Source organism: Miniopterus schreibersii, assembly GCF_964146895.1.
Source record: "Miniopterus schreibersii genome assembly, chromosome: 12".
Classification (NCBI taxonomy): domain Eukaryota; kingdom Metazoa; phylum Chordata; class Mammalia; order Chiroptera; family Miniopteridae; genus Miniopterus; species Miniopterus schreibersii.
In genome coordinates this window covers 63,385,776-63,403,855 of record NC_138112.1, presented here as the reverse complement: position 1 = coordinate 63,403,855, position 18,080 = coordinate 63,385,776, and the positions used below count along the sequence as shown (strand labels likewise).

Genomic DNA, 18,080 nt, shown 5'->3' with positions numbered 1-18,080 from the left:
AGGCAACTCTTTCATGAAGAAACAGAGTGGGTGTAGTTGATCGCCCACCACATGTCCCATGTATGGCTGTGTGCGCATCTATCTTGATTTATTAGGGACTTCGTTCTGTAATTCTGTAAAGGTCAAATCTGGCATAATCACCAACTCCCAGAATACGCCTTTTGGATCCAGGCAGCATATTGCTCTGCATTATATCCTCTGTGGAAGCCACTGAAATTTCTCTGACATAAGCTTCTACAAGGGAGGGAATATAGATTGTGCACATAATGTACTTTTTATTTTGGGAGTATGCTTTAGAGAGTTACCAGTTAATAAGTATTTGTTGAATGGTTACAATTGTTCCAGAACTGTGCTATGCACTGTGGGGAACCAAAAAGAAGCAAATACCTGGTCTTTGCCCACTGGGAGTATACAATGTTTTTGTAGAGGCAAGACTATTTACATGAAATTATATCAAAAATGTAGAAGACTGAAATCTTTATTGTATCTTACTGAGATGAAATGTAGTATGATTTCAGAAGAAGGGAAGTATCAAAGCTTTACAAAATTATGTTTTGAAAGGTGGGTAGGATTTAGAGAGATAAAGAACTTTTTATTTTAGGGGAACAGCACATACTAGGGGAGGAAGGGCATGATGTATGCAAGATAATAGGTGGTTCCTAAGGGGAACATAGGGAAACTTGGTTGGATGTAAAAGATAAAGTAATAGAGGTTGTTGCTATGCCCATGTGATTGAAGCCAGTTCTGGATTAACATCTCCTAAATTCCTGGCTTTGGAATATTTTGCCTTACACCTGGAGCCTGAGATTCTCTTCTTCCTCTTTGTCGGGAGAGGTGAGAAGGTGGCAAGAACAGTGCCTGACATATAGAAGGCATTCAAAAAGTTTATTAAAGGGAGCCACAAAGGGACTGCCTTCATTTACTGCTCTAAAAGCCTACCAGTGCCTGTGTCCATAGCAACACTGGGCTTCTGCTCAGCCTTTGTCCACCCTCTGCCAGCAGGACCTCTTATTGTTGTTCTGAGAAATACCTGAGTGGTTTAAAGTAAACTCTACTGTTTGATAATAGAGATATCGATTACTGAGGGCCTACTATGTGTTAGGTACTGTGTTCTTGCTTTGCATTAATTATTTCTAATTCCCACAACAGCTTTGTACAAGGCAGGTATTAAATTTCCCATCTTATGGTTGAAGGAAGTAAGGCTTAGAGAATTCGAGTGTCTTGTTAAAGGTCTCATACCCATAGTAGGTCACTGAGTGGGGATTTGAACTCTGCTTTGATGACGAAAAATATTTCCAAGCTGCCCTCCATGGTATATTTCTAATGGGATAACTTCATTTTTAGGTGAAACATTTTTAACTTTTTATTATGGAAAGCTTCAAATACATGAAAACGAAAAGTATAGTAAGTGTGATTTCAAAACTTATCAATACTTGGCTAGCCTTCTTTTGTTTTTGTCCCCTATCCAATCTCCCCACCTAGATGTTATATAATTTTATCTGAAAATACTCCAGTGTGTTTCTCTAGAGAAATGCTGTCTAATAAAACTTTCTACAGTGATGAGATGTTCTTTACCTGTGCTGTCCAGGACGGTAGCCACTAGCCACATGTGGCTAGTGAGCATTTGAAATGTGGTTAATGTTATCTGAGGAACTACATTTAAATTTACATTTTTAAATGTAAATGTAAATAGCCCTATGTGACTAAAATATTAATGATTACTTCTTAATAAAGCAGGCCATTTAAAATCCAGAAACTGGCCCAGCCAGTGTGGCTCAGTTGGTTGGACATTGTTCCATGCACCAGGAGGTCACTGGTTCTATTTCCAGTCAGGGCACATGCCAGGGTTGGGAGCTCGATCCCTAGTGGAGGGCATGCAGGAGGCAGCTGATCCATGTTTCTCTCTCAGCAGTGTTTCTTTCTCTCTCCCCTCTCCCTCTAAAAAGTCAATAAGAAAACCATATTTAAATAAATAAATAAAATGTCCAGAAACTGCCCTGGCTGGGTGGTTCAGTTGGTTGGAGCGTCTTCCTGTGCACCAAAAGGCTGCGGTGGCGGGTTCTATTCCCACTCAGGGCATGTACCTAGGTTGCCGATTTGATCTCCAGTCAGGGGGCATGTGGGAGGCAACCAATTGATGTTTCTCTCTCTCTGAAATCGATAAAAGCATATCCTTGGGTGCGGAATAAAAAATAATAATAAAAAAATCCAGAAACTAGTAAGGATCTACCAAAAATTTTTGTGGAGAAAAAATGTGTTTATGGTTTAAATAAAGTTCTAGCATTTAAAAATATATATTGTAGCCTGGCCGGTTTGGCTCAGTGCTTAGAGTGCCGGCCCTCAGACTGTAGGGTCCCGGGTTTGATGCTGGCTAAGGGCACATACTTCGGCTGCAGGCTCAACGGAGGCAGGTTGGGGCAAGTGTGGGAGGCATCCAGTCGAAGTGTCTCTTTCACATCAATGTTTCTCTCTCTTCCTTCCACTCTCTCTGTAAAGCAATGGAAAAATATCTTTGGGTGAGGAATAAAAAGTATATTGTAGAAAATGAGCCCCTTGTCATCTTGTGAACAATTTTACATATATGCTCTTTTAATTTTAAAATATACAAGTAATGCATGGTTATTGTAAAATTGTATATTAATACAGTAGTTACATTATTTATGGAGTTACTTTTAGATGAGCTAGGATGAAGTATACCATGAGTGCTGACCTTGTACTAAAAAATGAGGTGTATTTAAAAATATTCTAAGTGTACACCCTTTAAAGAAGGGCCCCCCAACTCCCTCATAAATTGAGTGGCTACATTCTAGTGTAAATCACTAATACAAACACGTGCTAATTGGCATTTTCTACTACTTCTAAAGGGGGCCAGCATTCACTAGCTGATGATCCGAGTACAGTACACGCACTTGCTTTGATTTCCCCAGCAGGTGTCAGTGTTGGGCTGCTGCTGCCACTACTCTAGAATGGCGGGGAGGAAACGTTCTCACTGTATGTGTACCGGTTACTTGAAGGGAGAGGGTTATTCTTTGGCCTTGTAGTAGGGGAGAGACTAAAGAGGTGTGTTTTGATCCTAGGTGCTTCTGATAGAATTCATAGTGTTGCAAATAGTGAGAGTATTAAAGCAGTAGTGTGTATTTTAGTGTAGGCCTATGTTGCCAGGTGGTAATAACAAGTACAGTTTGTCTCCTTTTGCTTGTGGGCAGTGGAGGGAGAGCTTTCTGTATAGTCTGACTTCAACTTACAACTTATAACTTGGGTGGCAGGCCCTTTGCTTCACCACAAGAAACCTTTTTGGGGGGTCAGATAACCCAGGATCTAGTAGGAGTAGATGAGGGTATGTTTGCCCCTTGAAGCAGGAGTCCCTGTGGCCTTGAAAGGCTGTTATTAGGAAAAAGAGAAAACTGTTTAAATGGCATATTAAAACTAGAGAAAGCCTAGAGCTTAAAAGTGCAGCCTCTTTTTTTTTTTAATAGATGAGAAAACTTAGGTGCAGAAACAAGAAATGACTTTAAATAAATGCTTATAGCAAAGGTGGGATTCAAGTCCCTGGGTCTTAAAGAGGCCCACTTTTTCCTTCACTTCATTTGAAATTAGTGCTTTCATACAGCAGTTTTCGCCATCAAAACTTCGGTTGCTCCTGTAGGTCATTAACTGAGTGGTTCTTCAGTGAAGTCTCCCTATAAGAAACTGGAAGTCTCACATATCATTTGTAATTATTGTCTCTGAGTAGAAATGTACCAATACATTTTTTTCTAGGGACATAGGAGAAAACACTGTTTTAGTTATTCGCCCATAGAACTACATGATTAGTCCTTCTAAAGTGATCCCAGTTAGGGAAGTTCATTGTTAAAATCCGTTGAAGTGGCCCAGCTGGCGTGGCTCAGCGGTTGAGCTTCAGCCTAGGATCCAGGAGATCGTGGTTCCATGCTGGGTCAGGGCACATGCCCGGGTTGCTGGCTCAATCCCCAGTAGGAGGCATGCAGGAGGCAGCTGATCAGTGACTCTATCTTTTTTTTTTTTTTTTTTTTCAATATATCTTTATTGATTTTAGAGAGAGGAAAGGAGAGGGAGAGAGAGAGAGATAGAAACATCAATGATGAGAGAGTCATTGATCAAGCCCACAACCCGGCCATGTGCCCTGACCGGGAATTGAACCCCGATCGCCTAGATCCTAGGTTGACGCTCAACCGCTGATCCACGCCCGGCTGGGCAGTGACTCTCTTATCATTGATGTTTCTGTCTCTTTCCCTCTCTCCCTTCCTCTCTCTGAAATCAATATATATTAAAAAAAATAAAATTCCAACAAGTGGTAGATAAAATTGTGCTAAATCTTTCCCCAATAAATTGTTTCACCACTTCTTCTCTAGATAGGTAACAAGGCCTTAGGTCTAAAGTATTTAGTAAGATTGATTGTGTCCTGAGAACTGATTTCTTTTGATCTTTACCTGTTCCTTATGATAAAGATTGGGAGGACATTGATGGTTACAGCATAGAATTTGGCCTAAAACATAGAAGGTTAGAGTTGGAAACCCTTATTAGATTTCTAAGTTTTTTTTTAGACTTTTGTGATGGAATTGCTTTGGAGTTTGGAGCAATCTGAAGTCTCTTGAGGCTTCATAGGCCAACTAAGTTGTTTGATCCTTCAGCTCTCGTCACATGGGGATTCTCTAGGGAGCTTTTAGCAGAGACATCATTGATAGAAATAAATGGATATGTCTGCAGGGCTAGTTGTAGGTTCACAGAGGGAGAAGGCGACCTAGAAATTAGGAAGGTACCAGTTTTCTCAGCTTGATTATAATACAGAGAGGGGTCTAACTTGAATAGTTTTTCTGTGCCACTCACCTAACTGGTCTAAAATCCCTCCAAATTTCTTTGGATGGGGAGTATACACAATTTATTATTCAAAATCTAGCACAGCTGTCACCTTTCCTTTGTTAAACCTTCCCCACTGCTGCAAATAATCACTTCCTCTTCTTTGCCATGTGTGTACTAGATAAGGATTCTTCCTTATAATATGGACCCTTGACAGAAAAGTATGTTTCCCTTTCTGTCCGTTGAGCCTCTCTGAAGGCAGTGATTATGTCTATATCCCTATTATACCTAGAATACTGTCTGGCACATAATAGGTGCTCAGTAAATGGTAGTTGAATTGAATAAATGGGACTGAAATTACATCCCCTATGATCCAGTATGCAGTGCAAATCCTTTTTGTCTTTTTTTAAAAAAAAGGCCCTTTATTACATTATATCCTTTAGCCTTATAGAGAGTCGTTGCTCAATAAGTACTTGTTGAATAAATGAAGTGGCCTTACCTCGAGTATATGGAAGATACCTTCTATAACTTGAGCTCAGGTGACTTAGAACTTAATCCTCTGTTTCACTTGTGCCATGTTTCTAACTTGCGTACTGGTTGTCCTGAAGCCTGTAGTAAGCCTTATGCACTTGATCAGCTGTCCTTCATATTGGCTCCCACTGATGGACAGCTCAGGGCCTGCATGTTCCTTGAGTGCACCGGCATTGGATACAGCTTCATCTTGGGACTTTTTTGTTGGTCTTTGTCTTGACCTTTCAGTGCCACTAATAGATCTGCCAGTCAGTGCTGTTGTTTTACTTTCTCTTTAAAGACTCTCCACAGTCTCAGTGATGGCATACTTGGTCTTGTTAAAGTCTTGATAAAGTCCAAATTAGATTCGAATAAGTGAAATTAAGTGTGAAGGTTCTGTTTCCCATTGGTGCTTTATGTTTCTTGCAGTTTCTGTGGAAGCTTTCACTGAGTTTTCTTAGAAGTAGGGTGTTTTGGATTTGAGAAAGTGGGTGCTCATCTTTTTTGTTTTGGGGTCCATGCATTATTAGAATAAATCTTTTTTAGTTTTGAGATGATTTTAGGGTTTTTTTTGTATCTGGTGGGGCAGAATCCTTATGTGAAGAGAGAGTTTTGCTTGTCTTCTAATTATGCCCCTAAAAAGTTGGAATTACTGTCTTTGGTATTCAGGTTACAATAAACCTTTCCTAGCTTTTGTGTTCTTACTCAGAAGTTTGGCGTTGGAGGGCAAAGAATAGGGAAGAATCCTTTGTGAAATGGACAAATCATGACTTGTTCCTACTGGGAAAAGAGAGAAACCAGGTTTTAAGAAATCAAAAAGAAGACAAAACTGATGGTGGAATTTAAGCAGCTTAGTTTTAAGAGAGATAAGGAAAGCTGGGGGAAGGTAAGCCCAGGCCTTAGAGGAGGAAGCTGAGTACCACCAAGAAGGGCCGCCCTCGCGTGAGCGTCACTCTTACAATCCTGGGAATCTGGCTGGTGAAAAAGTTACTCTGATTGGTCAGTTTGTTTATTCATTCAGCTAACATATTTACTAAGCACCTACTGTGTACCAGATATGACTTAAGCACCAGCAATAAATCTCTTGTTCTAATAGGAGAAGGGTAAAAAATAAAATATCTAGGCCTCCAGGTGGTGATAATTCTATGAAGAAAATTATTTTAAAATGTAGGGGATGCTGGAGTGGAAGTTTGTAGTATTAAAAAGGGTCATCAGAGGGAGTCTTGATAAGGTGACAATGGAGTAGAGGCCTCAAGTAAGCAAGAGAGTGAACTCTGTAGGTATTGGGCGCAAGGGCATTCTAGACAGAGAGAAGAGCAAATGCAAATCCCTGAGACGCATGGCTGGAGCAAAGGATGGAGTGATAGAGATGAAGCGAGAGAGGGAATGGGAACCTGATTATGCAGGGCCTTCTAGGCCATTTAAGGGATTTTTACCTCTTATTCTGAGTGATTTGGGAAGTCATGGGAAGTGGAATAGCATGATCTAATATTTTAAAAGGATTGCTGTGGCTGCTGATTGAGAGTAGACTGAAGAGGCTCTGCTAAATAGTGTAAACTGGGGTTAGGTCAACGTCACACTTTATGAAAAAAAATTTTTTACACACTTTTTAAATTAATTTGTGTCTTGAGACAGCGGTGAAAACCAGAAGGTGGGAGTCAATGATTGTATCAGAGTTAGATAGGCCTTATATTTGCAGATGAAGAGTTGCTAAAGAAATAAAGCCTCTTAGTAGGCATATTATCTGCAAAAAGCTCTGCCACCACCACCCCCTTCCCGCCATGATGGCATGTTACTGGAAACTCTGTGGAAAGAAGAGGCTGAAGAATTTACAGTGAGCAGGGGGTCATAAATGGAAAATTTGAGGTGACTGATTTTTCTTCTTACAAAACTAATGCAAATTCAAGAATCTAAATGTTACAGAAATGTGTGATATATAAAGTGAATGTCCTCCACAGTGTTAACCACTGTTAACTATTTGTGTTAACTCCAGAACTTTTTCTATGCAAATAAAGACACATTTTTTTTCTTTATTTGTAAATACGGGATTGTACTAAATCTTCTGTCCATCTTTTTAAAAAATATATCTTTATTGTTTTCAGAGAGAGGAAGGGAGAGGGAGTGAGAGATAGAAACATCAATGGTGAGAGAGTCGTCATTGATCGGCTGCCTCCTGCACGCCCCCTACTGGGGATTGAGCCCACAGCCTGGGCATGTGCCCTGACAGGGAATAGAACCGCCATCTACTGGATCCTAGGTCAGTGCTCAGCCACTGAGCCAAGCCCCGCCGGGCTTCTGTCCATCATTTATTTATGCATTTCACTTACTATATTGGGACATTTTTCCATGTTGGCCTGTATAGATCTGTTACATTCTTTTAACAGTGGCATAGTATTCCAACAGTTGGATACACCATAATTAATTAATTTTACGTGTTCCCTGTTGGTAGGATCTGGATTGTTTCTGTTTTTTGTGTTCACAAACAAATGTGCAACATCTCTGTGTACTTGTGCAGCTGTTTCTAGAGAGGATGAATTTTTAGAAGTACAGTTGCTGGGGCCAAAGAGTATGAGCATTATTAATGATAAATGAAAAGCTAATTGTATAGTATTCATTATTACTAACTTGAGATGTGTATAATGGCCATTTCCTATTTCCTATTTATTTTAGTGAACATAACTTTATAGGTATTCATAATTTCATAGATTGGGACTTATATTGCAGTTGGGTTTTTTGTTGTTTTGTTTTTTTGCCTTCTCCCATAAGTTCTTAAGGTTCTCAGTTCTTAAGGTTCTAGCACTTAGTTTTTCAGGAATGTACTGTTCAAGATTGAGAAGGATTTCTGTTTTGTTAATTCTGAATATCTGCCACCTGGAAGTATTCATGTACTTCTCAGCAGCCTTGTATGAGGGAGAAATAACATTAGTTCTACCTATGACGTTCTCTGCTTACTGACTGGGCTACATAGTCTTCTGGGTCTTATTAATTGAGTGTGAGAATCTAGGTATCTCTTGCCCCATCATAAGGCAGTAACATTTAGATATTTGGTTTATTTGTCTTTAGGGATAGCCAGAAAACCCATTTCTGTCTTTGGCAATATGAGGGTGAGGATAGGGTGGAAGAGAGGTACCGTTGTGATTAATGCTATACTCACTTTCCCTTGAGCCTTTTTGAACTCTGTAATCCCTAGTTATATCCTTTCTATCAAAGGTTGGCAAAGTTTTTCTGAGAAGGATAAGACAGTAAATACTTTAGGCGTTGTAGGCTATACAGTTTCTGTTGCAACTACTGAACTTTGCCCTTGAAGCATGAAAGCAGCCATAGACAATGTAAGTGAATGAGTGTGGCTATATGCCAATAAAACTTTATTTATAAACACATGCTATCTTCACATAATTTTCATGTGTCATGAAATAGTCTGTTTTTGATGTTTTTTAGTTATTTAAGAATATAAAAACCATTCTTAGCTTGTGGGCTGTGCAAAAACAGGCAGCAGGCCAGATTTGGCTGATAAGCAGTGGTTTACCAATCCTTGCTTTATGTGAACGTGATTTGGAAGAGAGTCAGGTGCTATAGTAACATAAGGCATTATGAAAGTGAGGGCCCAGAGGAGCTAGGTAGGGGGCTCCTCTCCCTCTACTGTACTTTGGCGTAGATACCCTAAGTATTGGCTCTTGAAAGATTATTTTGATGATTAAGAGCAGGCATAAGTGCTTAAAGAGTTTCTTGTTTCCTGTGCTATCTGCCCTGAAGCAAGGTTTTCCAACCTTGCTCTGTATTTGTCTTGGGAATTGTTTGCAAGCAGGGGAGGATGTGTGCCTCCAGGTCCTCCAGGCCGTATGCTTGACAGGCAGCCCTTCCCCGACTGCAGGTCAAATGAAAGCCTGTTAGGCTGATCTAAATGATCCCTCATCATCCTCTTTCTGAGGCTGAATGGTGTAGAGCAGGCTGTGTGCTTTGTATACACACTGAGAACTTGAAAAGATGTAATCGCTTCTGTCAGCTCAGAGTGTTAGAGCGCTACAGGGACTATAGTGGTATCTATATGTGCTGGAAACACATTGGGAACAGTTTCCCATATACTCATTCTTCCCCCTTCAGATCGCCTTCTCTACTGTATTTACTCAAAGTAGTGCTCTACAGGGTGCATTGGAGGTTTTGCTAAGACAGTAACGCCAGGTGTATGGGGTTTTGTTTGCATAATGTATTTTGCTTTTTGTAATTGGCCCCAGCCCATTCGATCTGTGCAGGTAGCTTCCCTTCATCCACTTGGATTTCTTATATATTTATGTGTAGAGGGAAAATCCAGAACATCTTTCTTGGAAACACTCCTGAAAATGTGTTCATGTGCACAAATTTGGCTTTAGTGTGGGGGCCTGCTACATTAGCCCAGAGATTGCAAAATAACCTTCAGGTATGTTTGTTTGGCCCTCATAATGTTTCTAAGAAGTTCAGTTTTTTCCCACACAAATATAGATTTCTGGATTCTATTGAAAAAATTGGAAGGATCTGGCTTGCACTCTCACATAATAACAATCAGCAAGAGTTGAGTAGTTCTTACCCTTTACTCAATGCGTGGACTTTCTTTGTGCCTTTGTTTGCACTGGGTTGACTTTACACATTTATGTTTCCTACTTAATTCCAGTTCTGTGTTGGTTACCATCCCATTCGTTCAAGCAAAATGTGTTGATGGTTATGTGTATATTTACGCATGTACTTAGGCAAGCATCTCCTAAGTGCCCTATCATTCGGCTCCACCAGGGGGAGGCACTGGACATTGCAGTACCCTCTCCTGTACCCATCTCTTCCTGACTAATTCATCCCCAAAGGGCTCCCCTCCTGCTGGAGGCTGACATGCTGACAGCCTCCTCACCTGAGAAGCTGCCTGACTTTTTAATAGCAACAATTAATAAACTCCTCCTCTGTTTCCAAAGAGGGAAAGTGGGGGTGCCAGGCTTTTTGCTGGCTGGGGTGCACTTTAGTGAGCAGATCTCTGTTATGTCAGGCTATGCACTATGAGAGCAGCCTTCCTTTAGTGATGAACTACGTGAAGTAAAACCTTGGAGAAGAATGCCTGCGCCTCTCCATGTGAGCAGAGGAGTGCCTTGGACAGAGGGGTGGGTTTCAGTGAAAAGGCTGCTTGATTTGGGTGTCACCTGACAGAAAATTAAAAATCATTTTAGAGCAGGAATAGGAATTTGTAATAATAAAGGAATCAAAGGCTGAAAGTTTGGCCTTGTCATAGAAAGAGAATTGCTGCTTGTTAACATTGTGCCCTTTTCCTTTGCTGCATCAGAGGGTTTGAGTGTCAAACTTTTTGTCTCTTTTACTTTTTTCCTGCCCTGCACATGTTCATGTACGTTTCTCAGTTTCTATCTCCCTAGATCACTTCACCTCAGCAAAATGGCTTTTATCCTTTCCTTTCTTTGTTCTGATGGCAAATGTAACCCATTTTGCATTTTTTTCTTTTCACTTTTTTGTCATTTTTAATTTTAAGGAATATTATTCTAAAACAAAAGCATTAATAAGATTATAGATCTATTTCAAGTTTTCTTAATATCTTCTGTAACATTCCACTTAGAAGGTAGAAAACCACAAAGTCCTTCCTTAAGGACAGGTGTAAATGGAAAGTAATATTGCATTATTGTACTGTATAGAATACAAACTGTGAAGACAGGGAAACTCAGTTATTTCATTTTCCATCCCCCAGATCACTTTTGTTGAAGAACTGTTCACTTAACATCCTAGGAGCTATCTTGTTGAGATCTGCCACTGGGATCTATGAGTGATGAACATTTTCCAGTTAGCGTAATGAATGGACACTGCCTACATCTACCTGTGGGGTAGCTAAAAGGACAAACCCTCAGTATCACACATCATCTATTAGAGAAATTGTGCACATAATTATTTTTCTGTCAAGATCCTTCAACTTAACAAATTTTAAATAGCTAAAATAGAATTGAGGTCACATGGTCACCATATCTGGAACTACAAGCACAGTCTGTTCACAAATGTTCAGCTTTATAGCAACAGCACCCTAGAACAGTCAATGGCACAGTCACATCTTTAAAAATTAAGAGAAGTAAATACAACAGGGCTTTTGTACCGTGGCAGAAAATTCTGTTCCTGGTAGTAGACAGGAACTAATTTGCTAAAGAAATAGGTTCATGGAGAGGCATATGTTTCCCAAAATTTGAAAAACAGGAGACTTGAGGCAGATGATAACACTAAGAAGAGCCAGTCAAGTATTAAAATGGCATCCCAAAAAATGGTTCATAGCGAAACCTAATTTTCTATTAGTTTTCATCATATGGGTGAAACTATTCAGTCAGTAGAGACTAGGGTGGGGGTAGGGTGCCTGGTTAGGCTGCACCAAGACACTTCTCTGTTGTAGCCACGAAAGGAAGATGACTGGGGCTTGCACTGTCTGCAGCAAGACAGTCTAGTCCCCTCAACTCCATTGTGTGCCTGGGGAAAGGTAGTAAAAATACTTCTATAAGAGGTAAAGACTAACAGGAAACTACAAGCTTACTCAGGCAAGACATAATGATGTCATGGAAAAGGAGCACGACATGCTGATTTAACAGATTTTTTTTACCGGAGGATTCTCTTTATCATGTTTACACCATGGGAAAAATTGGAGCGCCCCCAAAAGGTAATGCAGGAAAGATTAAATTCATAAAAGAAAGTATACATTTAAAGTAGGCAAAAAAAATGGTGTATATATTTTTTCAAAAATACACAAAATAATCTCACTATGCAATGCCTTGATTTGCATGTGACTTAGTACTTATTTCATATTAACCAGATCTAGTTGTTCTGGTAAACCTCTACTACGGAAGTTTTTAAATGTCTATTTTTTAAAAATAATCTATTTTTAAGCCAGTACATAAAACTTGTGTTTGTGCACTCATGAATAAACTATCCTGCTTGGGTATCTTCTTGGATCTAAGATGCTAAAAGATTAATAGAACAAAATTTTAAGAACCTCTAGTCACAGATAATATATTTCTAATAACAAATAATATATTTCTTCAAGTTTCTCACACTACTAAAAGTAACTTGTATTGATTTAGTCTAGATTTCCAGATATAAATACCAGTGAGTAGTTGGTTGGCTATTAAATCATTTGTAAAATTATTCTTAGAACTGAGTCATAGTATATGGAATGCCTTAACTTTTCTTAGTTCAAATCCTGTAAAATACATAACCGTGCTCTTTTATTTGCTTTAAGCTGACATACTGACCTTGCAGTCTATACTTTGTAAGAGAGCAGGTAACTCTAGCTCAGAAGAAACTATATAATGTGGCAAGGGCGATGATTTCAGTGGCACTATTTCATTTTTATTTATCCCGACTGTTGCTTTCAGCCCTGCATTGAGGAGGCCCCCTTGTATATAGGTTTCCAGTGTGTCACCAACCATCATCATACAGTCCCCAGGGAGTACTCTGAGATCACAGCAGTAATAAGATATGGAAGGTGCTGGTTTCTCTTCTTTCTGTTTTCCACGTTCAACAGTAGCATCAAAATAGGACTGACAGGCATAAGCCTCAATCTTCTCCCTCTGGGTCTTTCTCCATTTGTTAATAAAAGGCAGACATCCTTTTGAAGTTCAGTGAGCATGGCTTTGACATCTTCTGCTAGTGTCATGTGCTGTAAATGTGTAGATTTCCACAGAAAATAGCATCCTTCGGCCAATTTCCTATGAGCTGCACCTCCCTTTGTTTCTTGAATTGCCTCTTCAAAGTGTGAAGATCAGTAATGCACGTATTAAGAAGGATGAAAACATTCCTTGCTAAGTTTAACTTGAACTTTGTCACAAATTATTTCTGCCTCTTTTTTTTAATGGTGTTTTCTGTTCGCCTGGGCCCTGTCAATGAGTATTTTGTCCAGGTCAAAGAAAATGGACCCCATGCCTAGCCCCATCCCAGCTGCCAACCTGATGCATTCGCACATGCAGCAAATTTACCCTCTAACAATTTTTAAATGTACAGCATTGTTAAGTATATGCATACAGTTGTACAACAGAGCTCTAGAACTTTTGCTTTTTGCATTAGTGAAACACTGTACTCATTGAACAATTCTTCATTTTCCTGCCCGCATCCCCTGGCAACCGCCGTTCTGCTTTCCTTTTTTCTATGAGTTTGATTACTTTAGACACCTCGTGTAAGTGGAATCATGCCTAGGTCTTTTTTGCAATTGGCTTATTTCACTTAGCATAATATCTTCAAAGTTTATGTTGTATCATGTGGCAGGATTTTTTCTTTGAAAGCGGAATAATATTCCACTGTATGTATATACCACATAAAAATGTGAGGCACCTTGTAAAGGGAAGATAGCAAATGGCTATGGAGGTAGGGCTGGTACAAGTTACTGCCATTAGTCACTGCAGACACAGTGAAATTCTATTTTAGAAAGTTCAATAACACAAAAGTAGTTTGGTTCATAACAAGGGAATGGGGTATTATCTTCATTTTTCCTGCACTCTCTTGTAGTCGTTTGTGCAAAATAAACTGATCCTGTGTCTTGATAAGGAAGGGAACACAAATAGCTTTAATTTCCTAAATTCTAGGGCTACCTTCTGCATTGAGAGGGAGCCATACAGGGCTGAAATGTTTCAGAAAGAAGGAGAGCCTGAATGGCATAGAAAGGAAAGAGTAGCAAGTCTTTCTGAATTCACCTTGACCCTTCTGACCAATACCAAGATCTCGTGCTTTGGACGGACACTGTGACAAGTTTGCACTGAGTTTTATTGTTAAAGGTCTGTTTCCAAATGTATTGTTTGATGTTTTGCTTTGGTGTCCAGGGTTCCTTTGAGTACAGATATGATTATTTTAGGCTTGTAAACTAACTTCATGGACTTAGTTCTAATGCTACTGTTGTGACCACCTCAAAAGTTCTATAAGATCAGGAACTATTTCTTTCTTCTACTGATATATAACAAACCACACAACAAAACTTAGTGACTAAAAATAACGACTTTATTATCTTTCATTATTCTTTGGGTAGACTGGGCTCAATTGGGAAGTTCTTCTGCTGGTCTTGCTTGAGGTCTCTGTAGAGTCATCTGGAGGCTCAGTTGGGACAGCTAGGCCTTTCTCCTTCTTAATGTAGTCTCAGGGACTCCTCTCTTCATTGTGGCCTCTCCAGCAGACTTTTTACGTAGCAGTTTAGGGCTTCTAAAAGTGACAGTTCCGAGAGGAAAGAAATGGATAGGCCCAGAACTGGCACAGCTTGCCACATTCTCTTGGTTAAAGCAAATAACAGACTGGCCTAGATTCAGTTTGGGAGGGAACCACACGTGGGCAAGAATACCAAGAAGTATGGTTTTTTGGGGTCCATCTTTGGAGACTAGCTACTACTACAGGTACCATATCTATTTTATATACTAACTTATACCCAAAAGTAGGCACTCAGTAAATATTTGTGGCTTGAGTCAGTGGTTGGGTAGACCAAAAAACAGATTGGTAGATGGATGACTGACTGCTCTTGTTGGTTTATTAGGGTGAAGCTCATGTGATTCAGAGGGCTCCGATACCCATGTTTATGCCTTTACAGTACTCATCCTTCAACACTTCTTTCTTTCTAAGAAACCACTTTTTTAGGCATAATGACTTGGGTGGCCAGAATGAATTATGATCCCTGTAGACACTTTGGGAGTTGTAACCCAAGGAAGGAAAAAATAATCACTATTTATTGGACTGTGTGCTGGCTACAGTACTTTACATGTATTCTTACTTAATCATAATAACCTTGTGAAATAGGGATTTCTTTTTAAAATTGGACATTGAGGACAATGAACTTGCCCAAGGTCACATAGCTAGTGACATAGGCAATGAATTTAAATTGCAGTCTCATACTAAAGCTAAAGCACTTACTTGCCTCATTTATTATGTTATTCAGAATTTCTCTTGGTTAGGAACAGACCATTAAGATATTATCAGAGGATTTCTCAATAGCAGTACTTTAACATTTGGAGCTGGATAATTCTTTATTGTGGGAGGCTGTTCTATGCATTGTAGGAGGTTTAGCAGCACCCCTGGCCTTTACCCACTAGGTGCCAGTGTACTCCCTCCACCCAGTTGCAACAACCAAAAATGTCTTTAGACATTGTCATATGTCCCCTGGGGAAACTCCTTCTGTTGAAAACCACTGATAAGTTATTTCATGATTTGCTGTCCTTTGGTTTTGCTGTTTCTTTAATATTACATCTCACAAGGAACTGGCAGTGGCTTCAAAACATTCTTATCCTTATAATAGTTATAATAGTCCTGCCTGATTCTGATGGTCTTGAGTCATACCTTTCTTCCATTGCCTGTCTCCTTTTTTGCCTTGTCTTTTTGCTTTTGTCTGTGATTCCTCTAAGTCAAATTCAGCTGCATAAAGTAGTGTTTGTAAGGACTTTTTACACAGGTATCGATTCAGCAGGCATTCAGATCTCTGAAATTATAACCATTACTGCTAGTGAAAAGAAGGCAATTTACTTTCTAATTATAGTAGAGGGGGGAAATGCATAAATATTTAGCAAGCTGGGAATTAAATGGCTTCCAGGATCCACAGAGTTAATCTTAACGGTGGTATTGATTGACATCTGGAGGATGTTAATGTGAGATTCTTTTGGGGAATGGGGGAGGAGAGTGGAAATTGCAGTTTCTCTACTAATTGTACTTTAGGTGTCATTTATGACAATTTCATGTTGTCTAGACAGAGAGAAATGGTAGAGAAATTATTCCATTGGAGTCAAATGCTGAGTCCAGAAGGAATCAAGAAGGTTTCTGAAGTCAGGATCAGGGTGAAAAGGCAAGTAGTATACTCCCAGAGGTGAAGTGAAAATCGGCACTAAAGGAAGCAGTCCAGAATGAACCCAGGGTGTAAGAAAGTGAGTGAACGCTGAGCTTTGTGTTAGCTCCAGGGCTAATAGTGGATTGTTTGGGGTCCCGGCTGGAGTCTCTGTCCTCTTGTCTATTTCTGTAGACTCCAGAAACCTCATTACTGGAACAGACATGAGCCAGGCAGGCCGCTTCTGGGCCTCTGGTTAATAAGTGCCCCAGCCCACTCTGCATTCCTTTTTTCTCCTTCTTGTAGGGCTTCATTTATGAGCTCTGCCCTTCTGATGTTGGCTCTAAGGTTTAGCTCGTATTATAGCACATAGTGTTTGCAATATACCAGGGTCAGTGGCCTGTCACTCAGAGCAGATGTCTTTGGTCGAGGGTTTTTAAAAATTTAGATCAGGAACATGGATGTGAAAAATAATCTAAGAAGAAATGTACAGGCTTGCAGCTATTGAACAATAAATGATTCTGCCAATAAATTCTTTGTACACTCAGTGGGCCTAGAGATAGACTTTTTTGGAATTGTCTATTCTGAATAAAATTACCTGAGAATTCAGGATTATTGAATTCTGTAAATCTCTTCTTGATTGGGGGGGCAGTCAATCCGGTTGCACTACCTCTTAATAAGTCTAAACCCATATATCACAGCTGCTGTTTGTGGGGGGGATATGTGCATGTGAGTATCAGAACTAGCTGTGGAACTTGTCATTGATACGTTCTTACTCAATGTCTGGCGAAAAAATTCTAACCTAAATCTCTAGTTGAAAAAAAAAAAGCCTGTGGTCTGTGAGCAGACCACCCAATTTTCCCAGAGAAAATGGATTTGGAGGAAGAGCAAACATGTCCATGTAGATCACCTTGGGCCTTTGAAGTTCAGATGCTGACAAATGTGAGTATTGTAGATTGAAGTTTCATAACTATAGTGCAATGTGTTAAGGATATACAGGAGCTAAGCATACTACCAGTCATTTTACAGTTGTATTAAAAATAACCACCCACCAAACAGTAGAGGGTCAGATGTTCCCCGAGGGATCTGGCTCACTTTTCAGGCAAGACTTTTATAAAGCTAGATACACATTTGCACATTGCATAAGAATTCTGTTTCCAGCCTCTTCCTGTTTGGTATCTTTGATTATGTCCTGCTCTGCTGTTTCACCATCTATTGCGCATTACACAGAGGCATACATTAATGTTTTGTAAAGATATTTAAAGCTTTTCTGGTGTAAGGCACTGTTTTGAGCCCCATGGATTGTTTTGCTTGATGATAGTAAAATAAGTCCGATCCATTCAGCGTGCACTGTGGGTTCTTCTGTAGTATGTCTTTTTTTTCCTGAGGTTAGCCTTTTAGGAGTGCCACCTTGCCTTGGTCTACCCCATAGCAGAGGGGCAGGAATTGCCTGCCAGGCTCTGCTGGCAACTGCATCATGTGCTACAAGTGTGCACCCCTAGAAACTGCGGGGAGGGGGGCTGCAGCAATCATGAGTGCCTATCGTTGGATAACTTAAACGATAATTGCCAGTGTGTGAAATGGGGAGGCTCTGGTGCCTCCGCTTTAAAGCAGAGATGTCAATTTGGAAATCATAATAGAGGTGTCGTTTCAGAACACACAATTATTTTTTTACTAAGAATTAGGGCTTGTCATCTCCCAGCCTAGGCATGCGCCAAGGCAGGGATCTGGAGTTTGCAGAGTGAGATTTAGAAATGCAGAAGGCAAGAGTGCATCCTGGTTTCTTCGGCCTCCTGCGTCTTCGCCCCCCTGAAAACTGCTCTCTTTCTCTTGTGAGGTCTCTTTTGGCAATACACTGTCCAGGAGTATCAGTGGTAGCTTCCCAAGCAGGTAGCCAGCCTCTCACTTTATGATTTAATAAGCCTCCCAGGGACCCGGCTGTTGCTACATCTTTCAAACAACTATATCAACACTT

General features: G+C 40.0%; 1 protein-coding gene and 1 pseudogene across 8 annotated transcripts in view; one reads left to right on the top strand and one right to left on the bottom strand.

Moving 5' to 3' along the window:
* The window catches only part of AMBRA1 (autophagy and beclin 1 regulator 1), a 146,891-nt gene that overhangs the window by 33,879 nt on the left and 94,932 nt on the right, over positions 1–18,080 (top strand). The gene's annotated exons all lie outside the window — the stretch shown is intronic.
* Positions 12,555–16,797, bottom strand: LOC308564916 (N-acylneuraminate-9-phosphatase pseudogene; annotated as a pseudogene). The gene is made up of 2 exons: positions 16,704–16,797; positions 12,555–13,161 (listed from the first exon to the last, which is right to left on the bottom strand). The product of its transcript is annotated as an N-acylneuraminate-9-phosphatase pseudogene (transcript).